The following is a 24,609-nucleotide window of genomic DNA, read 5'->3' as shown; positions in this document are numbered from 1 at the left end:
CTTGTAGATAGCACAATGAGGTACCTTCCTGAAGCAAGGATTCTAGTGTCCACGCCATATTATACTGGACAGGTTGTGGCAAAATGCGTAGACCAACCCATCTACGATCTCATCCTGGGAGACATTACGGGCGCAAGAGGTGTCGAAGACCCCGATCCCGAGTGGAGGATGCTTGACGGTGAAGAACATCCAAAGGAGGAAACGCCTGCGAAAGTTCAGACGGGTGAGTCAGTTTCTCGTCGGCAGTGGAGACAAGAGCTCAAGCGACAGCCCGAGCAACGCAGCGTCCGCTCTCCACTCCTGTTACGATGTGCTTGAGTGTAACACCGGGCGAAATTGCAATTAGGCAAAAAGAAGACCCGAGCCTGAAGACCTGCTTCGAAAGAGTCGGGGAAAAAGTGAAAAGAAAGAAGAGTCGTGCGTCCTTCGAATATCAATTGGTAAATGGTCTTCTGCACAGGGCATGCATATTTAGTTCAGGAAGGCGGGTCCAACAGCTGGTGTTACCGAGATATATGCGAGAGACCGTGCTGCGCTTTGGACATGACGCCATTATGGCCGGACACCAGGGTGTTCAAGAAACGGTGTCTAGGATCACCGAGGAGTTCTTATGGCCGGGTGTTCAGAGTGACGTTAAGCGCTTTGTTCTCTCATGTGATGTGTGCCAGCGCACAGTTCCGAAGGGAAGAGTTGGTCCCGTACCTCTGGGAAAGATGCCAGCCATCGGCCTACCGTTTCAGCGAGTGGCTATTGACATTGTGGGGCCAATCTCTCCAGTATCCGCCAAAGGCAATGGATATGTGCTTACTCTAGTTGACGTGGCCACTCGTTATCCTGATGCTATTCCACTGAGAACTATTGACAGTATCCAAGTGGCGGAGGGTCTCGTGGAAATGTTTTCGCGTTATGGGTTCCCGAGGGAAGTTTGGAGTGACCGGGGCTCGAACTTCACATCGGAACTAATGAAGGAGGTTAACCGCCTTTTGTCAGTGAGGCAGTTACTGACGACGCCTTACCATCCCATGAGTAATGGGCTTGTAGAGCGGTTCAACGGCACCCTCAAAAATATGATCAAGAATATGTGCCAGGATAGGCCTACTGATTGGGATAGATATCTCCCAGCTCTTTTGTTCGCTTACCGCGAAGTACCACAAACGAGTCTTGGTTTTTCGCCTTTCGAGATGTTATATGGGAGAACCCCTAGGAGTTCACTTGCAATACTCAGCTGTGGGCTAATAAAAAGATTGCATCAGATCTCAAGACCACATACACATACGTGTTTGAGTTGCGGGATAGGTTGAAGGAAACATGCAGGCATCAAAGCCTGGAAAAGGCGCGTGAACGCCACAAGGGATGTTATGAAAAGAAAGCCATTAACAGAAATCTGAATCCGGGCGACAGGGTTCTTGTGTTGCTACCCATGGATCATGATAAGTTAATGATGCAATGGAAGGGCCCGTACCTTGTGACGCGGAAGAAAAAGGATATCGATTATGAGGTATTGATAGATGGCATTAAGAGGGTTTTCCATGTACATATGTTGAAGAAATATGAAGAAAGAGGTCCCGTACGGCGGTACGCCCCAGGACAGCTTGTTCGGTAGTGGCCGAGGAGACAGGTGATGCTGCCGAAGTGCCCACGTTCAGTGGGAAGAAAAACGCAGGAGGGGATGAGGTACTGAAGAAGCCCAATTTAAATGCAGAGGATTACAGCTCTATTCCAAATCAAGGGGGAGACGTTTTGGGATGGGCCAAGCAAAACTGAGGTCATATGTTACAAATTAGACTTGTTTACAGTTAGAGCTAAGTGAACAGCTCTAGGTATATCTGGGATGTATCTCGTTGTTGTTGCGTTAATTTATCTCTGGGATTTATCTTGTTGTTGCTGCTATTGTTGGTGTTATGTGATCATACAAGGGAGTGGGTTGTGAACATGAACATGTTTATTAAGGACTCTGTACGGACGGCGGCAGTGATGTGTTAGTGTTCTGAAAACGCAGTTTGGTTTGCGGTGTTAGTGGTGTGCGTTTGGTGTGTGCTGGACATTTTCAGTGTGGTGTGTGCTGAGTCCAGAATCGCCATAGAAGATAGTCGGCTGGCTGGATGGCTTGAAGATGAGGTTGACGTGAGCAGTTTTTCATGGAAAAATTCTTTAGAGAGGGGTCCCTTGTCACATATATTAAGGAGCCCAAATTAAATTTTAAAAGGAAAAAAAGGTGTGAAGAAGACGACACGAATTAACCGAAGAATAAAGAAGAGCAAGAAGAAGCATTCGGTGAGGTGGAGGGAGATGATTGGTGGAGAAGCGTTCGGTGAGGTGGAGAGAGATGACTGGCGGAGAAGAGAAGACGACGACAAGGCATACGTGGACTAACACCGAGGCTATAAAAGGGCGAGTGAGAGCGAGACCCGAGGATGAACAGCAGAGAAGCGGAGGCTGTGGAGGGTCAGGGGCAGTTTGGCTGGAAGAGAGCGACGCCGGCTACTGCTCCGGTGAGCTCGCGTTCTACGACTCCGCATCGTGGACTTCCTGCCGTGCCTGAGCCCGTTCCGGGGAGTCAACACAGGACGCTACCACCTGCTACAGCCTGGGGTGTCTCCAGCGCTGTTGCCACTCATCCGGGTGATGCCCCAACGCCAACAACACCAGCATCACCTCCACGGGCGCTTGGACCGGGAGCTTGTACGACGCAGCCAGCGACGCCAGCCTAAGCACGGCGAACACCGCCTGGACGCCGCCTACTGGATCCATACAACGTCGCAGCCACACCGAACCAACCGTGAGCACGAAAGCCGACCGCTTATAGTAGAACACTAGTAGTAGACGCTAGTAGCAGTGTGCCCGGGTCGTGTGTATTTATAGTCTTTGTGTTTTATGTTAGTTTTGTTAGTTTTGTGTTCTCATGTGTGTGCCACGTAGGGTGTATTAAATGTGCGTTTGTGTGGGTACACCCGTCACCTAGTCCATTCTTTCGGTCCGAGTGTTCTCCGGAGAGATCCGTGACAGCCTGCAAGTAGTTATTGGTTATGTTTAAATGCGCTGCACACAGCGCCTTCATAAGTTTATGGAAAGAGCTCGAGTGGTCGACGGTTCCAAGTGGTTTAGCTTTCCCTCTAGTTCAACATTTCGCGTCACCTTACTTCACACTGGCGTTTCGGCACGTCGATAAACCTTCTTTCGGTGAGGCGTTCTGCATCAGAAAACGTACTTATAAACGTATTATGAAGCCCTCGAGAGCACTAAAGGTGACAAGAAAAGGCAGTTCTACCCAAAGAACCTGCTAACAAGGCATTTGTCAAGTCCAAGGTGAAAAAAAACGCTTGACCACTTCTCGAGAACTGTCTTATCATGTCCGCGAAATGTTTTTTTTTTTCATTTTCCAGTCTTTCATCATCGGTAGTTACTTCAGCCAAGGTTAAGAAACCATCCCTGCGTCGGTGCTGTAGTGTGTCCGAGTGCAATTTGTTTGAAAGCTCGCTTCTACCAACTAGCTTACAAGCAGACTCGTCTATAAGCGGCTCGTTCACACAATATGTAATGCATCACAATCTCTTAAGGTTAGGCTTCGTGCTTGTGAAGTCATAGCTCCGCGCTGTCCTTAGTTCGAGGCAGAACTGCTTCCCGTCAGCAAGGCGCCACCAATCGCAACATTCCCAGTGATTGTTCCCAGCTCTGTGGAACGGTTCACTCTGTACACGGTTCAAAGTGGACAAAAGCTTCTCCAGCCCGAATTTAATCATCGGTAACAGCATAAAGGTCGATTTCTTGGGCTCATTCGGGGAAAGCACGTCGAAACTGCGAATTCATTGTATTTATTGGGTTCATTTGGTTCACCGCAACGTCTGCGTTTCATGCCTCTCCCCTCTGCTATAAGCGTCTCGATTTTGATTGACCGATTGCGCAATTGGATGAAATGTCTCATAAATGAGATTTCAACGAAAAACTGTCAGAGGCCTTAGTTGGGTTTGTCTCATGCTGAATACGCACGAAAACCGCACCATGATAGAAGGAAACCACGCCCTCTTTCCTTCTAAATTGGATATAGGATAAAAAAACTCACAGGATGGTTACCACTTTGTAACTTTCCAAGGTAACCATCCTCTGTGTTATTTCCGTGGCAACCACCCTAGGTGGCGCTCGCCATACCCCCCTTATTCCACGGTAATCACCCTCCAAATGGTACCCGCCGTAACCACTTAGCGGTTACGCACTCTGCTCTAGCCATACTATTCTTCAACGGTAGCCCTCCTCGTTCCACGGTAACCACCCTCCGGTTACGCATTCTTTCCTTCTAGACATACCCTCCTCCTTCCTTCCATGTTTCAACCGTACTGAAGGTCCCGGTCGTCAACATCGTTCGCTTACGCATTCCTCCTCTCTCGTCATGCCCCGCTTTTTTCACGGTTACCACCGCCTCGGTAGTTCCCATGGCAACCACCCACCGGTTACGCTGACTGCTACTACTCCGAGGCGAAACAAAGGAATGGGTGTTTAACAGTTGTCGCTGTGAAAGTATAGAACACATGCTTGCGAGCGCGCATACGAAAGAGGCACTAGTAGTCGCCTCCGTGGTGTTGCAGTTCAACATATGTCTATGCGTGGCATTAGACCTTCCGCTGACTGCCGTCGACGCCAGTTCGACACGTGTTCAGCGTTCTCTCATGCACCGTAGGAGTCCTTGGACTCGCCGCTGCTTTTCTTTTTTCTTGCAAGACCGCTCCTCGTTATGAGTCATCTTTCTGTGCACTGTATAGTGAACGCATTTTCTGGCCGCGCATGTGGAAGCAACCACTACTGCTGATCTGAAGTACATGCACTGATAGGTGTTTGATAAGCGCCAAGCCTAACTCAAGGATGACCGCACTAAGCAAACCAAGCAACGAGCCGTATCCAAAAATGGGCCGGCAACGGCAGAGAAACTCGATGGATTCATTATTAGCGATTCCCTAGTGGCAACTTGTGATTAAAACCCGCATCGCCAGTTTATGTAAACGGCGACCAAAACACTGTCCTTTTCACACGAAATGATGGCGTCTGACAGCGTAGGTTTGGCTCCCGGAGGGGGGGGGGGGGCGAGGGGGCTATAATAGAGGTAGTAGAGAAAACTGGGAGACCTTGCTGCACAGGTTGCACCCTGCGCTCAAGCTCCCAGTCGTCCAACTGGCTGAAGGGGCCGCCGGGACCCACGACCTCCCGGCAAGCATCTTAAGCAGCACCCCCTGCCCCTAGACGGCCGCGCGCCGCGTGGGGGTGTGGAGTTGCTTTTCTCTGTTGGACAATAAAGGTTTTCACTGTACTACCACTTTTGCTTTCAGACTATATGGGATGCCTCCCTCCATTGCCATTGCCGAGTGCGTCCTTATGCCAAAACGCCATTATGCCCTGCAATCGCGCATGTAGGTAAAAAATAAAAATAAGATACCAACGCCAACTTCATATAGTTGAACTTCTCGCATCTTCCTTTTCTCAAAGAAATTTGATGGCTTTGCATTGAGCTTTCATTTTGCTTTTAAAATAAGCAAGTGCAATAAACTGCAAAGTTGAAAAAGTTCCTGGGTTTAATTTTTTTTTTGTCGAGATAGCTCGGTTTAGGCGTGACCTTGAAAAGAAATAACGTGAAGTTCTCGCTCTATTTCGTCTGACGAGGGTAATGATCGTCTCAGTAGATCGTATCGCTCTGTGGAGTAGAGAATTCTCCTACGCCCTAAAGGAACCGGTAGAAGAAGATAGAGTGCGAACTAGCGCCTAGATCCTAACTCAGTGAGAGATCGGGATCAAAGCTCAGGCTAAAATGAGAGTGCTCCCCCCCCTCCTCCTCTCCTCGTAAGTAAGCATCCCCAAACAAAGGCGATAGCGCCACATAGGACACTGACTACCTTGCCTTCCGTCCCCTGTTCCTCTTCCAGTCCCTAGCGAACTTTTTCCGTTCTCCTCTCTTTCTGCGCGGCGCATTTATGACGTTGCCTTTCATGCGCCATATCTCCTCGACTCCCTTTCGCCGCAGCCCCCGTTCCATTGTAGTTCGTGTCCGCGGCCGCTGCCTTTGTCCCGCGCCTCTTAAAAATGGCCACCCAGCCGACCGGCCAGACAGCCAGCCGGGCCGACGGGAGAGGGTCCGCCTAGACAATGGGCCGTCGAATTCATCTTCCGTTTACTCTCTTCCAGAAATGAAAAGAAGAGAGGAGGCGCGCGGTTACACCCGGCGCTCGCCCTCTCCTTCGTTTTCATAGCCAGTCGATAGGGGGCCACTCCTCCCCATTGGCGTTCCTCGCCTTTGATCCGGATTCCATCGGCGCCTTTGTGATAGACGTCGCTATTACCTCTTCCCGCGACGACGATGTGCTGTGCGCAGCGATGACACGACGTTCTTCTTTTTATATATATGAAACGTGTAATTTCACTTCAGCGCCACAACAGGTCGCTCCGTTACAAAGCCGCTGTTCGATTTGAGATATTTTAAGGACCTCGAAGGTTCATTACCACGCTGCCCGAAGAGAGCGAAAGCCTCTTACGTCAATGAACATTCTTTACAGACAGTGTGGTTCTCTGCCCTCTAAACGGCTGTCATAAAGTTCGCAGTATGCGTGTACCTCTAATGGGCACGTAGTTTGACCAGAATTTTATTAATTTCCATTTACTGATTTTTGAATGAAATGTCTACTTCATTCATGAGGCCAGACATACAGAGTCAGAATCAGTCCGACGGTTATCATTTCACCACATACCCACTTGGGCAAAGTGCTCCAATGGCGAACAAAATACAAGGCCCTAGCTCGGCGCATGCTTTTTTTAATTTCTGCTTCACCATCATTTTTTCTTTGGATAGTAAGTTATCTCCACGTCATAAAATAGTATTGATCTTCTTTGGGTGGCACGAATGCGATCAACTTCATATTGGCATTGACTGCACTAAAAATGCGTGTCGAATATGTAGCCCTAACAGATTCAGTTATATTTTTTGTAACGTGCCGTTATAAGCGTTTGTTATTGGGAAAACGGTGAATTCCCGGGAGGTAGCGCCGAGTTTATAAATATAATTCGCTGTTAAAAAGTAAATGTTTTTAGATTGTCATCCTTGCAATAAATGCTAGCTAGTTCTCAGGAGCGGATTGTGAAATTACTGAATATTTGGTTTAACGACTGCTTCGTTTGGTATGGCTGCATTTTTCGGCTCAGATTAACTGTATACACTTGGCAAACTTCATAAATGCGCTTTATTAGCGACGCAGTTGCAGCATTTCTTGCGTAGTTGATAGACATTATTAGGCGCGATAGGTGGAGAAGGGTGCGCACTGAATCAACCTAAGCTATTTCCCAAAATTCCAAATTGTGTCGAAGCTCAGCCATTATTCTTTGTTTTGATCTACCGAACGAACTACCATTCTTAGTGTTAGGCATGAATTAGCACACCAGCTCCTCCATAATGTTTAGCAGCGCAACAAGTCAGGCACAAGATGGGTTTTACTCTGCCTCACAAATGAGTTGAAAGGACTGTGATGACCCCCATAATGCGCAGGTCCACACGGGACGGAGAGGCAAAGAGACACCGTATGGCTCAGTTTAAACAAACAGGTATATTCAATAATTACACATGGTTAAGGTTATACATCAGAGGCTGGGGCGTCCGAGCTTACGTGCCGACGACTTCATGGGGGCGATGGAGTGGCTCCGGAGTTGGGCTCGAGCGGTTGCTGGCAGAAGCTGCACGCCGTCGGGCTTCGGCACTGAAGGCTCTCTTGGCGAACGATGTCGTCCTCAGCGTGTATGCAGTAGAATTTCAATAGTCGTCCGTTTCTTCGAGGATGGTTCACAAACCCTTCCTCTAGTGTCGTTCGGCTTGGAAGATGAACAGGAGGCGAGCTTGTAGATGATGACAGCAGAGCATAATTTTACAACATACATATACAGAGAGTTAAACTGGAAAAAGCAGAACTGAATTTACAAAAGAACAAACTTTGCACTACTTTACTCATCGACCGGGCAGGTTAGTGCCTAAGTAGCATCATATTACATGCTAAGCATGGAGCCCCAGCTCAGACTGGACTGCATCCGTTTACATGTGCTTTTAAGCACTTGATTAACAAAGGACTAAGGGCGGTCATTTCCAGTGGCCCGCCCAAAGCATCAATTCTCCAATCCAAAATAACATGCGAGATGGGGACCACCCCTTTGGGTTGGGCTTAGCCTCGAACCCAGAGTCTGTTAACAATACAAACTAAATAAACAACAAAAACGCCACCACTCTCTCTCAAGTGAGAGTATACACAGGCTCTCTCTTCGGAGCTAATTCACTAGCGCCTGTCTTTCCACATTCTTGGCGAGTACTGCCTGTCCGCCATGACAGGTGTCCGTCGCGGCCCTTCTGGGAAGCTGTGGGTGCCTTCCCGGCGATAGCCCACGACAAAGGGGGGGGGGGGAGGGAAAGAATGTCGTCTTCGTGGTAGCGCATAGCGTCGGCTGTGGTACGGCGCGCTCTGGCCCGCTGACAGCTCCCTTGTCCTGGAATGTAACCGGAAATTGGGGAGGATAAAGCCTGTTTCCCCGGGGCGGCGGCGGGTCCGGTTTTTGTGGTCGTCACTCAAAGAGCATGGCTGGGTAATTGATGATGCCGCTGTCACGGGTCTCCGTCTACGCCGCGCCGTCGAACGTGGATCCTCGTAGCACACACGGAATGTCACACTCGCTCACCCTCCAGAAGAATGTTCTCCGAACATTTGAGTCCACGCAGCTCCCCTTGTCTTTCTGAATCGCCTCGCACAGTGCGTCCGACAAAACACTTTTCGCTGCACTCAACACCACTGCACAACACCATATGCCTCCGCTGTCAATACTGGCGTCTCCAGGGGCAGCACTGATCTTCTTTTACAGATAAACATGAAACTCAGCACCCAAGCCTCTCCTTTCTAGTCCAAACTGGACGAAATAAATTTACCACAGTTACAAAGGAGCTCCCACTTCTAGCACGATCACGGCACAGACAAAAATATAGATAACGAAAGGAAGTAGGGCAGGTTCTGCATGCGCTCCGCATGCTCTCCTGTGCAGGTGTTACTTAATGACAGAAAGGTTTAACTACCAACTCCGATAACTTAACACATAAGCACATAGCAATGTTATGAGCTGCGGCATTACACAATTCTAACCAGTTCACAACTCCGCTCTGTTTACGCCATTAGTCCGACTTAGCTTTCCGATTTCGCAGCGGATATCGGCCTTCATGAGTCATACTAAGTAAGTCTGTGCCCCTTTGTCTGCTTTGGGACTCGCGAGGGCTCGTGGCAGGAGCCTCTCCTGGCGTTATCTGCGCGGCAACCTCGCGCGCTTCTTCTTCTAGCAATGCATGAAGTAAATCCGGTGGCATTCCGGCCGTCACCTCGGGCGCCTGCCGAACAAATGCAGGAGAGGGCGTTTCTTGCGAACTATCTGCGCGCTCCGCTTCACTTCTGTCCCCATCAAAATCCGCGCTTTCCCTTTCCTCATTTCGTGAATACTGAACCGGTGCCGACTTGAGGCGATTTGCGTGTATCCTTATCAAACGCCGGTTCACGTCTCGGACTCTGAAGTTTACCGGAGAAAGCTTCTCAACAACCTCGCACGGTCCTCTCCACTTCGTCTGGAACTTACGAGCTAGCCCAATCTGCCTTTGGCAGTTTTCAATGTACACGCTGTCCCCCACATCAAACGGCGCGTCTCTAGCACTGCGATCGTGCACCTCCTTCCTGCGCTTCGCCGCTTTCTTTAAGGACTCCTTTGCGATGTCCCTCGCCACTTGCAAGCGCGATTCTAGCTCAACCTTATAGTCGTCCAGTGAAGCGTATGGGACACGACGGGGGCCCTCTGGCACTTCACTAGGCTGGTCCGGGTCTCCGCCGTAGAGAAGAAAGAATGGCGATTCGCCCGTGCTCTCGTGTGCTGCGGAATTGTAGGCAAACATTGCATACGGGAGCCACAAGTCCCAGTCCCGCTGGTCGCGCGAAAGAAAATGCGACAGGAACCCGGCCACGGTTTGGTTCAGTCGCTCCACCGCGCCGTTGCAAGCCGGATGGTACGGTGTTGTCTGCTTCTTAGCGATCTTAAGCAGCTCGCAAACTCTCCTCATTAGCTGCGACACGAAGTTCGTTCCCCGATCTGTCAAGAGTTGCCTCGGGGGTCCATGTCGGAGCACGATCTGTTCGACAAATGCTCTTGCAACCGTGTCTGCCTTCTGATCTGGGAGTGCTACCGCTTCCGCGTATTTTGAAAGGTGGTCGACAAATACTAAAATGTACTTGTTTCCGGAAGTGGTCGTGGGCAATGGGCCCATTATGTCCATACCTGTCCGCTCGAAGGGAGCCGAAACCTCAGGGAACGGCTGAATTGGAGCTGGTCTTCGTCCCTTGGGTGTTTTTCTTTCGAGACAGGAATGACACTTCGCACAGTAGTCTCTAACATCCTGTCGCATGCCACTCCAAAAGTACAAACGCTCCACACGCCTGCGTGTCTTCGCTACGCCAAAATGACCGGCGCATGGCGCATCGTGAAACGCGCGAAGAACCCTTTCTGTCCACGACCGAGGTATGACGACTCTCTCCCAAGCGGTTTTCTCTGGTCTCCCTTTCCTGGTTGGCCTCGTGCGCCGACACAGGGTGCCGTCTTTGTCAATGAAATAACCTAGCTGTTCGGGATGAGACGGTGCGCCCTCTAAGCTTTCGATTATTCGCTTCAGGTCAGGATCTTTGCACTGCTCTGTGCGTAATTCGGCGGGGTCGACTACGGGGACAAACTCTTCTATAGCTGCCACGGCAGCTGTGCGGCTGAGTGCATCAGCATTCAGATGTGTCTTTCCTGACTTGTGCTCAACTTCAAAGCAGTATTCCTGCAGGTGTAGATTCCATCTAGCGAGTCGCGAGCTAGGGTCCCTGACACTCATCACCCATTTCAGAGGATGGCAGTCTGTGACTAGCTTGAATTTGCGGCCGTAAAGGTAGCATCTGAAGTGCTTTACTGCCCAGACAACGGCGAGGCACTCCCTTTCCGTAGCTCCGTACTTTTGCTCTGTGGGGCTCAACTGTCGGCTAGCAAAAGCAACGGGATGTTCTTTGCCCTCGATAACCTGAGATAGCACGGCACCAACTGCGAACTTTGACGCATCTGTGGCCATAACGAAGGGCAAACTAAAATCCGGGTGGCGTAACAGCGGTGCACTCATTAGCTTCCTTTTCAGGGCCCCAAAAGCATTCTCCGCGTTTTCGTCCCAACGAAAGGCGACATTTTTGGCTGTTAAGGCGGTGAGCGGCTTAGCGAGCTTGGCGAACTCCTCTATGGGCCTTCGGTAGTAACCGATCAGGCCGAGAAACTGCCGGACCTGGCGGACGCTAGTCGGGGATGGAAAATCCGAGACACACCTTAGTTTCTCAGGGTCCGGTCGCACGCCGTCAGCTGAAACAACGTGCCCGAGGTATTTCACCTCGTTTTTGAGGAATTGGCACTTAGAGGGCTTCAGTTTGAGACCCGCTGCTCTTAGTCGCACCAAAACTTGCTCAATATCGCGCAAATGGTTATCAAAACTGCCACTGTATATGATAATGTCATCCATATACACGAAGCACAGCCTCCCCAGAAGACCTGCCAGGATAACATCAGCGGTTCTCTGCCAGACAGCAGGGCTGTTGGCCAGACCCATCGGCATTCTTTTCCATTCATAGTGCCCTGAGGGCGTGTTGAATGCCGTTTTCTCGGCATCTGCCGGATCCATTGCTATCTGCCAGAATCCCGCCGCCATGTCCACTACCGTGAAGTACCTGGCAGAGCCCAGCTGAGAAAGCGTCTCCTGTATATTGGGGATGGGGTATGGATCGATGCGAGTTACGGCATTTAGTTTGCGGTAGTCCACTACCAATCGATACGAGCCATCTGGCTTTTCCACCAATAGTGCTGGTGCTCCCCAGGGTGACTTTGAGTGTTCGACAATGCCGCGATCAATCAGGTCCTGCACCTGCCGCTCCATCTGCTCACGTTGGGAGTAAGGAATCCTGTACGCACGCTGGTAAACGGGCGATGAAGTGCCGGTTTCTATCCTGTGCTTTATAACGCCACAGCAGCCCAAATCCAGGTTGGACGCGGCGAATACCTCCGAGTAGTCGTTCAGCAAACCAGCCAGAGCCTCCCTCTCCCTGGATTTTACGTGAGAAAGATCGAACGACACCTTTGGAGCAGCCGAAGGACTAGCATGCTCTACAGTTGCGAGTACCGTATCGGTGGGCTCACGTTGCTCTATCGCAGAGGTGAAGAAAGCCAATGTTTTGTTCTTGGGAAGGCTCAGTGGCTGCTGGCTACAGTTAACCACCCGTAGGGGCACTCTGTGGGCGTCATTAACTGTCACGAGGCACGCGGCTGCCTTCAGGCCATTGCTGAGAGAGTCGACCGGCTCAAGCACTCCCACGGCGCCGCTCTCTACATCTGAAGGCACAAACGCGTGCAAAATGTGCTCCGACCAAGGAAGGACGACCGCCTCCTCGACCAGCCGGACGGCAACCCGCGAATATACCTTCTCCAATGATCCCACTGTTTGACGGGTGTCAATATCGGTAATGCGAATCTCAGCCCCTCTCCTGTTCAAAAACGGAACTTTTGAGCCGCCCGCATTAACCTCTTCCTCAGAGAATGAGACTACTACCTTCCCTTTTCTCAAAAAATCCTGCCCTAATATACCTGACACTCCGTTTGGCAGAGACACCGTGTCCGGGCATACGTAGCAGGGGTGCTCCAATGCAATTCCGCCGAGAGAGAAGTGTAACCGGTAGAGTCCACTTATGCCAAGAGGATCCCCCGTTATGCCTACAAATTTGGTTGCCATACCACCAGACGCTTCCAACACCTCGCGGTCCCCCTTCCTTCGAAGCGTGTTAAAACTGCTCTCCTTAAGCAATGTCACCTTTGACCCCGTATCTATCAACAATTCCATACAACAACCATTTAACTTGCAACGCACAACAGGGCATGCCTCGTCGGCCACACAAACTACCACCACCTCATCATCTACTGCTCCCTCCCCACGCTCCTCAGGCTGGGGAGGACTAACTAGTTTTTTGACTCGGTATCTGGAGCCCCGCTGTAGGCTTGCTTAGGGCGTGTCTCGCCTGCTTCTCTTTGTGGCTCCCCACGGCGCACGTTTTGGCAGAACCTGGCGATGTGTCCGCGACCCTGGCAAGCGAAGCATACGATTTCTTCAAAATCTCGCATACCGCGCCTGTAGCTTTGTGGCGGTCTCCGGTTTCCAGCGAATGGGCGCTGTTGAGCGCGCGCTTCAACCTGGCATTCTACCTGCTGAGATAGCAGCTGTTCTAAGCGATCTAACCGCTCTGCCAAGAGAGCAACCTCAGGGTTGAGCACCGCTCTCTCTATGACGCGTACTCTCGCTGCGGCTGTCGTTAACGCCTCATTTTGTTCCTCATCCAATGCGGCCTCCACGGCTTGGTCGAAATTGCTCGGCTTGCGCGAGAGCACGAACCGGCGCACGGGGTCTTGCAGACCAGCCACGAACAAAGCGGTCATTTCCTCTTTAAGTATATCCTCCGCGTATTTCTTCTTAAGCTGGTCTCCTTCCTCCTCCCTGCTTAACGTATCGCGCGCTAAGCGCTGAAGCCGCGACGCAAACGTTCGCACGTCCTCCCCTACCATCTGTCCGGCGTCACGGAACCTCTGTACTCGCACGTGACGTGGTTCAGTGTCAAAATGCTCAAACGCGAGCTTCTTAAATTCCGCAAATGATTTTGTGGATTTTACTTTTTTGTCTCGCCATGCAAAATCATGAGCAGCTCCTGCCATCTTACATCTCGCCATTCCCAGTATTTGAGCATCGGACCATTCCCCCATTTTCCCAATCTCTTCTAGCATGGAAAAGAAATCGCAGATTGGAACCCCTGTCTTATCTCCCGTAAACGTCGGAATGACGCTTCCTAATGCCAGCATGCTTGCTCCGAGCGACGGCTGTGGAGTGGGAGCTCCCTCAGATACAGTCATTTTTTTTTTCAAGCCCTCCAGTGCCTCAAGCCTCTCAAATGGGGGTAAAAGTCCTACAATCAGTCCCGTGATTCCCTTTTGATTACAATTTTGAAGTCATGAATGTCACAGCATTCAGAGGACATTTGCTTTTGAGACCCCACTTCTGACACCAGTGTGATGACCCCCATAATGCGCAGGTCCACACGGGACGGAGAGGCAAAGAGACACCGTATGGCTCAGTTTAAACAAACAGGTATATTCAATAATTACACATGGTTAAGGTTATACATCAGAGGCTGGGGCGTCCGAGCTTACGTGCCGACGACTTCATGGGGGCGATGGAGTGGCTCCGGAGTTGGGCTCGAGCGGTTGCTGGCAGAAGCTGCACGCCGTCGGGCTTCGGCACTGAAGGCTCTCTTGGCGAACGATGTCGTCCTCAGCGTGTATGCAGTAGAATTTCAATAGTCGTCCGTTTCTTCGAGGATGGTTCACAAACCCTTCCTCTAGTGTCGTTCGGCTTGGAAGATGAACAGGAGGCGAGCTTGTAGATGATGACAGCAGAGCATAATTTTACAACATACATATACAGAGAGTTAAACTGGAAAAAGCAGAACTGAATTTACAAAAGAACAAACTTTGCACTACTTTACTCATCGACCGGGCAGGTTAGTGCCTAAGTAGCATCACATTACATGCTAAGCATGGAGCCCCAGCTCAGACTGGACTGCATCCGTTTACATGTGCTTTTAAGCACTTGATTAACAAAGGACTAAGGGCGGTCATTTCCAGTGGCCCGCCCAAAGCATCAATTCTCCAATCCAAAATAACATGCGAGATGGGGACCACCCCTTTGGGTTGGGCTTAGCCTCGAACCCAGAGTCTGTTAACAATACAAACTAAATAAACAACAAAAACGCCACCACTCTCTCTCAAGTGAGAGTATACACAGGCTCTCTCTTCGGAGCTAATTCACTAGCGCCTGTCTTTCCACATTCTTGGCGAGTACTGCCTGTCCGCCATGACAGGTGTCCGTCGCGGCCCTTCTGGGAAGCTGTAGGTGCCTTCCCGGCGATAGCCCACGACAAAGGGGGGGGGAGGGAAAGAATGTCGTCTTCGTGGTAGCGCATAGCGTCGGCTGTGGTACGGCGCGCTCTGGCCCGCTGACAGCTCCCTTGTCCTGGAATGTAACCGGAAATTGGGGAGGATAAAGCCTGTTTCCCCGGGGCGGCGGCGGGTCCGGTTTTTCTGGTCGTCACTCAAAGAGCATGGCTGGGTAATTGATGATGCCGCTGTCACGGGTCTCCGTCTACGCCGCGCCGTCGAACGTGGATCCTCGTAGCACACACGGAATGTCACAGGACGAAGATTTCACGCCTGCCCGTAAATTTGCAATATTTTAAGCCGGAGGCATTGCCAATTTTTGGGCGTTGTGACATGCAATGAAAAATGTGTGCAATTCTAGTGGTCGTACACAGACATGGCTAGCAAAGAGTGGTAGCAATCTAGCTCACTAATGCCGAAAAAATTTTGACTGAGCTACCTTCTACAAATGTAACGCCGGCCGTATTTTGAGATTAAAAAGGAGTAATTTCGAAGCACAGCATATCCAAACAAAAAGAAACCATAACCTCAGTAAAGTACTCGGAATGGCTGCGTGACCTGCGGCCCGCAATTATATTGAATGGCGACCGCCTGAGTAAAGATTTTGACAGGCAACACGACGGCAAGCGGCGCAATACTGTCTGCGCAATCGCGGAACGTACTAATTCCTGAAGTTAAGCTGCCTCCCACATCCGCCATTGCTCTCCGGACATCGCTGCAAGTCATTACTTTTTTGGACCGCTGAAAGAACACGTGGGAAAGAAGTTGACATTTGGTAAAGCCGTGCAGCACGCGTTGTACAAACGGATCCGTCCACCACCAAGAGATCTTATTTATAAGAGTAGCCGCGCGCTTCAAAACCGATAAAAAATGTGTATTCCACGAAGGGTAGAGTATATCATTACTAAAGTAACAAATTTTTTTATCTATGCATTTAATAACTTTGATGCACAAATTAGTAAAGGTTTTCATTTTACTCCGCCCATCTGACGACTACACGTCTCTCCAGCCAGTGGGCATTCTCCGGTATGCCGAATTCACTGCCGGTCTGCTGCCGTCGCTCCTGGGGTGGCCACGCCACGTTCCGCCAGCCAATACGATTTCGCCACTTTAGTGACGTCAATGCTCGCCACCCAATCAGAATTTTTCGGGGACAACGCCGAATGGCGCCGGCTTTTTCCTCCGCTCAGGCTTCTAAACTCTCGGATAGAAATAGCAACGCTATAAGTCTAAGCTCGAACAGAAACAGGGAGGCTGGGAAGATACGCGCAGAATGTTGATTTACGCAGGAAAAAAAAAACCGGCAAAGTGCCAAGCGCCGTTCAACAAAGAAACCACTAAGCATTACAGATAATCAAGAATCTGAAACTTTTAACTGAAATTAGAACAGTAGTTCAATTCTCAAAATGTACAAATAATTAATAAATGCAGGACCAAATCGCACTGAAAAACGCGCGTGTGTTTTCGCAGGGAGCCTGTTTAGACGGCTCTCACAACAAGACTTCGCAACTCTTCCTGAAAACAGGTTGTATCTCAGTTGTTTTTTTTTTCACCTCATACTTGAGATCGGCATTCTTGTTGTCATTAGTTCGCGCCTTTGATGACTGGCTTTTTTCGTTCTCACCTTCCATCTCGCTTTAGCACTCTTGTGGAGGGCGTTTAGCGAGTGAACTTCGGACTGACTGCTCCAATCAAAGCTGCGCTTATTTTCTGTGAATAATAATAATGACAATTGGTTACGATGAAACACAGCACACAGTAACTTTATCGCTCTTGCAAGGCACTGGAGTCATGCCTTTTGGAAAAGGATGGAGGGCGGAAAGGAGTTGCCAAAGTGGAGGACTCGGATAATTTAGGGCGTCTTTTTGCATCACATCCGAAAGGTGGCGGCAGTGGCCGGTATTTGATTCCGCCACTTCATGATCGGCTGCCGAATACCACGATGACTGAGGCACAGTGGCAGAAATCAAATTAAATAAAGACGCATTTTTTTCTTTACGAAATCTTATAAACGGGAATGCAACAGAGTCTACGAAGAACCGCAACCTCCCAACCGGCCTTATATATATATATATATATATATATATATATATATATATATATATATATATATATATATATATATATATATATATATATGTGTGTGTGTGTGAAGGAAGCCAACAGTCACCGAAACCAAGGTGCATAGGGGAACGCTAATTTTTGTTGTTTTTTTTAATGTGTTATGCTTTTCAGTGGGATAATAATACTTAGATTAATAAATCGCTTATAGAAAATTACTTATAAAGCAGCAGAAAAAACAACCATGCCGCCGGTGGGATCCGAACCCACGACCTCCGAATAACGCGTCCATTGCTCTTACCAACTGAGCTACGGCGACGGCTGTCCAATCTGCTGCTCTCGTGGGTATTAATGTTTACTGGGTGTAAGCGAGCCTTGAGAGTGTTCACCAGCGCCACCCGCGACCATAGCGGCGGACGTAGCACGTCCTGTAATACCGCGAGCGTGACGTAGAACGTTATCTAACGGCGAGGGCGGAAACTGTCCGAGAGCCCTCTTATGCTACCTATGGCATCAAGACTGCCAGAACCGAGACCCTCGTTAAGCTATTAGCAGACAAGTTAAAGGAAATGAGGGGCCCGTTTGACAAATTTATGAAGGGAGCCAACAGTCACCGAAACCAAGGTGCATAGGGGAACGTTAATTTTTGTTGTTTTTTTTAATGTGTTATGCTTATCAGTGGGATAATAGTACTTAGATTAATAAATCGCTTAAAGAAAATTACTTATAAAGCAGCAGAAAAAACAACCATGCCGCCGGTGGGATCCGAACCCACGACCTCCGAATAACGCGTCCATTGCTCTTACCAACTGAGCTACGGCGACGGCTGTCCAATCTGCTGCTCTCGTGGGTAGTTATGTTTACTGGGTGTAAGCGAGCCTTGAGAGTGTTCACCAGCGCCACCCTCGGATCCCACCGGCGGCATGGTTGTTTTTTCTGCTGCTTTATAAGTAATTTTCTTTAAGCGATTTATTAATCTAAGTATTATTATCCCACTGATAAGCATAACACATTAAAAAAAAATTAACGTTCCCCTATGCACCTTGGTTTCGGTGACTGTTGGCTCCCTTCATAAATTTGACAAACGGGCCCCTCATTTCCTTTAACTTGTCTGCTAATAGCTTAACGAGGGTCTCGGTTCTGGCAGTCTTGATGCCATAGGTAGCATAAGAGGGCTCTCGCACAGTTTCCGCCCTCGCCGTTAGATGACGTTCTACGTCACGCTCGTGGTATTACAGGACGTGCTACGTCCGCCGCTATGGTCGAGGGTGGCGCTGGTGAACACTCTCAAGGCTCGCTTACACCCAGTAAACATAAATACCCACGAGAGCAGCAGATTGGACAGCCGTCGCCGTAGCTCAGTTGGTAAGAGCAATGGACGCGTTATTCGGAGGTCGTGGGTTCGGATCCCACCGGCGGCATGGTTGTTTTTTCTGCTGCTTTATAAGTAATTTTTTTTAAGCGATTTATTAATCTAAGTATTATTATCCCACTGATAAGCATAACACATTAAAAAAAAATTAACGTTCCCGTATGCACCTTGGTTTCGGTGGACAGTGGGCTCCGTTCATAAATTTGTCAAACGGGCCCCTCATTTCATTTAACTTGTCTGCTAATATATATATATATATATATATATATATCCAGTCTTCTCCGGTCACCAAAGGTGCGGCGTACCAATAACAGAGGGCAAGAACGAATGACAGAAGAAATTGTTAAAGAAGACACTCCGTTATGTTTAACTTTGTGGCTTATTTTCCTTGCATTCAGTATTTTCGCTCACTGACATTGGTCAGCCCCGCACAGGTTAGTAGATGGGCGAGAGCAGTGATGCCGATAGCAACAGGGATCCCGGAGGAACTATCCTAGTAAAAATAACCAGTTTTTTCAGCGGTTAATGAGGCGAGAGTGGAGCATTTATGTTGCGTTGTCAATACACGCCAGCGGAGCCGAATCGGTTGCATAAACTCTCAGGGTTAAGAAGGTGATAAAATGTGGTCGCAGTTCTGAGGAACATCACGCTTTAAAAAAACACAGGTGCATCCAATTCCACTATGCGTTGGAAATTCGATGATATTGCATGCCATTGCATGCATGTCAAGTCTTTACGAAAGTGACATCACTCTCGGTATGTGGGCGTCGCTCCCTCCAGCCAATGAGAACGGTCCTGTTGGTGACGTTATTTCTCTTCAGCCAGTGAGCGAAGTTCACGACCGGCGATGCATTTTTGCTTCATGGGGCTTCTAATGCTAAGGCTTATGTGCTCCAGGAAGAAGGTCATTAGATTGTTCATTTACAACTTTTTTAATGCGACTGCATTAGAAAATTCATAATTGAGGAATCTAATGACCTTTTTCCGTGAGCACATGTGCCTCCTCGAGATCGTCGCAAGGACAGACGCCCACATGCTCGAAGCTCCAACCAAACGGACTTCACATCGCATAGCATTGTTAGTGAGTAAAGCAACCAGCGCAAGCGACCGGTTCAAGCCTATGCCGTACACGTGAAGGCCCCCGGACCACCTCGCGGGGCGCGAATGCGTGGGTGTCGGGCTTCCTTCTTTTTCTTTCCTGCATTTATTTTTCCTTTCTCGCCTTTCTTCCGCTTGACCAGGACTGAGGGTCCGGACGCGCTAGGTTGTCGTCCTTAGGCCATGTCGTTCATTTTTTTCTCTTTCCCCTACCTTCTTCCTTCTCGTGCCTTTATTTGCTCTGCTGCACACCGCCCTTTCTCTCCCGGCCGATTCTTCGTGGCCCTCTGCTTTCTTTCCCCCGCCGAGCATTGTGCCTCCTCCGCAGTAGAATATCTGAGACGCGGCGCCTCCCAAATTGGGCTGCACGCCGCCACGGCATGGTTTACGCGCCACGGAGTTCGAATCCTGCGTAATGAAGAAGAGAGCCTCGCTGGTGCGCCTCTGGGTTGGCTCGCCGCGCAAGACGCCTGGCTGGCCGCGAATGGGCGGGGAGAAAGCGCGCCCCAGGATGTCCGGCATCCTCCCGGCTGAGTGGGCCTCTGCCCAGGAGTCCACTCCGGCGTGGGGGCGCGCCGGCCAGCACCGATGGGACCCCACGCCGCCTGAAATGACCGGTCCTTCACACAGTCCGCGCGTACACGATTTTCATGGAATTTTGCTCTCTGGTCTTCACACTGAGCAGAATGACTCAGTTTATTGCTGTTTTACGCATATTTCGACCCAATCATTAAGGTTGGATGTCTTTGTAAAGCAAAACCTCGTCTTGACGGAATTAGTGGGACCAAGCTATGACACCTCGAACTGAAAATTTATTTCACGAACTGCAGTGCCGCCGTTCGACAGTTCGCTCATAAAGTAAGCGGCTGCTGGCGGTTGCTGTCTTGTAACATTTTCATGCATTCCAGGTAGATGTGGGAAACGTTCGGAAGAGGTCTTCGAAGTGTTAGACGCATTATTATAAACAAGAAGGAAAGAGAAAGAAGTGACGAGGAAAGTCTGGGAGGTTAGCCATAAGGGTATTCAGGTTTATTACCCTGTTATCCAGGGAAAGGGATAAGGGAATCTGTTTCGGGAAAAGGATAGAGATCAGGTAAGAAGAAAAAATTTCAAGTAAGGACATTTGCGTTTCAGAGTAATAATTTGTGGCCCAGACACGACGCCTTCAAGATTCGAAACACAATTTTATGTGCTTACAGGACTGACGATCGCTTTGAACAGCGTCAGAGAATTTTAATACTCATGAGAGGGTGGTGAGCAGAGCGTTTTGAGCACGAAGAATCGGTGCAGAACAACGTTATCTCCCCTTTTACGTGGACATGATATCAGTGAATGGGCTTAATGGTGGACTAAAGAGGAGTCTGAACTCGTCTTTTTACCGCAGGAACTCTATATATACACATTCTGGGCATTTTAGGACGCTTATAAATATTGTCCTGTGCGGCCGATTGCCATAATTAAATCGAATTGAACGTCCCGGCTCCCGCCTTTTTTGAACTCGACGGGGTAGGTAGGCGGAGTCAACCAACGCGTGGAATTCCTTTCAGTCCGTCCAGTGGCGGCTTCGCTTTCGCTTTTATTTAGTTTTTACGCTTCGTGAATAAACAGTCTCAGTCGCAGGCAATGTAGCCGCAACTTAGGCCCGCGGAAATAAAAATGCACGTGGATTCTTTAATTCACGTATCACTCCGCCGATCGCAGAGCGGCACGCCGCCACGGGACTATCTGACGCGTTGGTTGACTCCCCCTACCTACCGCGTTGAGTTAAAGAAAAAAGGCGGGAACCGGGATGTATAATTCGATTTAATTAGCGCAATCGGCAATACCAGTTCCGATTCCTCGTTAGTGCGCCTTTAACGGCAGTCTAACCCACACCTTGTATTTTATCTCAATTTTAAAAAAACGTTGCCGTGCGTTCCTAAACAGCAGCATCCTAAACGTGGGCTTTTCTAAGCACCGGAGTGTTCTTCAAACTGTCACCGAGCAAATTGGCGTTATAAAGCGCACAGACTGGGCACAAGCAAGTGAAGAAAGACCGGAGGATATAAAATTAGACTGTGATGGCAGGAGAAAGCCGCAATGCTCTGCAGCAAAGAGCCCCGCACAACCAAGGAAGCCCTGTAATGTTTTCTGCGTTTGGTACGTGGGCTTGACAAAATGAGCAATATTTGGAAGTTGCGCGATACATGTGTGTTCGGTAATACCACTTATTTTTAAACCCTTGTAATACCCATGCCCAAAACACAAGCCATGTTCTGCTTGTGTGTCTAGATTGTGTGTAAACGCGAATTACCATTACCAGCGACATTCAAAACAAATACTAAAAACGATTTTGTATTTCTCATTTGCTTCAGGCCGCAGTTTCCACCTCATAAAAGGGCGTTCTTTTAAAGAATGCACATCAGTTCAGACTGATGCACCTTACAGATTGTGCCTGTACCAAATAGCATAGTCAAAATATGTCGGAAATCATGACCTGTTCAAGTACATTTTCCTTGGTAATAACAGTAAAAAAACAAGGTTAATGTAACACTCCGAGCCCGCCAGCCCATGAAGCTTGCCTGCCCTAGGCTGATTGCGGCGTCAGAATTGGTGTCCGTATGAATTTTTTGCCGCGCAGAGTATCGTTACTCTGCTTGCGTGAGCGCGTAACAGCTTTGAAGGCCTTGGGTTGTTTGTCATCCATATCGGACAGAACGAACATCCCAGTTTAAATGACAATAAATCCTTGTAACGCTTTGAATCAACACTAGAATGTATATATATTATTACGCAGCGGCAAGTCTAACAAGAGGCCTAGCATGAGTGCTTCGTCCCGCAACACTGCGGGCTTCGCTGGCTTCTCGAGCAAAATTTTCCATACAAAGAGAAAAACAAGGGTGTAGTGGTTTGCTACTTTTGTTCGTTTGTTTCGAAGCTGCTCACGTGCACTCACACGAGAGGCAATCCGGATGAACTTGGGGTGTCCGAGTATCCAAAAGTCTTGAATAGCGTATAAAATATGCTACTATTCGTTTAATCAAACGAATCTAATCGTGTGCATTCAAAATTATTCGAAGCGAAACTGCTTGTGTTCTCAGCTTTCCGAATACTTTGCTGATAATTGGCACGAGGTGCCAATACGGCACAGGATATTTTTCTTCGACGAATGTTCTAGAAATAGGGGTGACACCGACATCGCGTACCATCCTGACGCGATTATTATGTACCGGATGAAGGGTTCAGCACCGCGACACGGTCCATTCTTGTGGCGGCATTGATATGCTCGTCCGTGACCTCTAAGACGAGACGTCGCGGTAGGCCGGAGGCAAAATCAGTAAACCCGGGCTGATGCGAGATCTCACAGGTCACGGCTCATACGTGCCTCTCACCTGCGCTTAAAACCTAAGGTGTGACTCTACTTTATTCTATTTCGTCTTCAGTAGCGAAAGGTAATTTCCCTGTACGTGTAACTTTCGACCGTAGAATTCAATACTGACTTCTTCTTGCGACCGCTTAGTGGGCATCAGTGTTGAGTCTTTTAACAGCTATAGCTTTAGCGCAATTAGTTATGCAACCATGCCACAGCATCGCCGCTGGCGCTTTAGTGTTGCGCACGATCGCTTGTTTGATAAAAATATTCGCACATGTAGCGAATATTAGTACCAATATTCTATTCTTATTTGAGTCAGTTGTTTCACTGTTCGATTCGTATTTTATTCGGTAGCTAACCTACAGTATTCATATTCGATTCACTTTGGAAAAAGTACTATTCTCATGGCCCTAAAATTAAAGTCCATGCTGTATTCCGTCGTTCGTTTCATTGTGCGCCGTGCCGCTGTTTCCCCAGGGAGAGCGTTTTGATGCTCGATGGTAGGCGCAGTGGCAGTCTATTTGTGAACCAGTCTAAGAGGCCATAGATATGACTTTAGTATGGATAATAAAATCATCAGTACTTGTAAACTTCTGAGCAATCGATATACGAAAGGCTCAAATGCTACAGGAGGAGGAAACGAGCTGTTTCTGGAGGAAGATGTGGTATTTCGGAGATATGTCGCAGTGGGTCGATAACATGTCGCGAGGCACGAAGATGGCGCAATAGGGCGTAGACAGATGTCCCACCGCTCCGGCTTCTTGCACGAAAGACATCCCAATACACCTCATTGGGGAATCACGAGGCCAGCACAATAGCGCTGGCAGATTACCAACAATCATGAAGTTGCGTAGTGGAATGATTCAGTCGTGCATGCTGTAACCAGCACTAGTGTTCGACGCACTTGTTTAATTAGGATTTGTTTCCGTGTATAGTTATCACCTTGTAAATTAGTGAGTGTTGTGCATCCTGTATCTTAACACTGCAAGCACCAGTGAATTGTATGGTTTCATTACTTTCTTTCTTTTTCCTTTTTTAAATTTGTAATAATTTTTATTGTATACATCCTGCAACTCCTGTCTTGGCTCAGGCTGACAGTATGAAGAAATAAAAATAATAAGAAGAAAACCTTACAAAGGCATAGACAAAGTCTCGCTGTAAGTGTCAAGAGAATATTGGTACTCTAGCCGTACCACTCAATGTACATCGTGAGTAAATATGTTCACGCATGCACTCTTCGTTACCGATTAGATCTCAGCCATGTTGCATATTCCTATGCGGCATGTGCATTACAACCGCGGCGCAAAACTCATACATTCTTCTCTTTCTCTGGCTCCTCTTCAGCTATCCGTGTGCTATTCGGCATCCGCGTCGCACCTAAGGCCCAAATAAACGCGTGAACATGTGAAAATGCCGCCACCAACGAAAGAAGATCGCCGTACAAGCGAGCTTGAGCCGTAGGCTGCTCATCTGCTCTCAGACGGAGCAGCCGTTAACAGGCTGACGTCACAGTGAGACTAGCCTGGTGTCCATTGAAGTGCTCCGGCCACTCGCGGACACCGGCAGGGATGCGAAACTGCGTGCAGCTGTATACACCTTTAGCGCTTACCTCGTACTGCAGCATTGCAGGAGAACGCACATG

The sequence above is a fragment of the Amblyomma americanum genome, chromosome 3 (genome assembly GCF_052857255.1).
Source record: "Amblyomma americanum isolate KBUSLIRL-KWMA chromosome 3, ASM5285725v1, whole genome shotgun sequence".
Classification (NCBI taxonomy): Eukaryota; Metazoa; Arthropoda; class Arachnida; order Ixodida; family Ixodidae; genus Amblyomma; species Amblyomma americanum.
The sequence above is the reverse complement of the archived record's forward strand: the minus strand, read 5'-3'. Positions refer to the sequence as shown.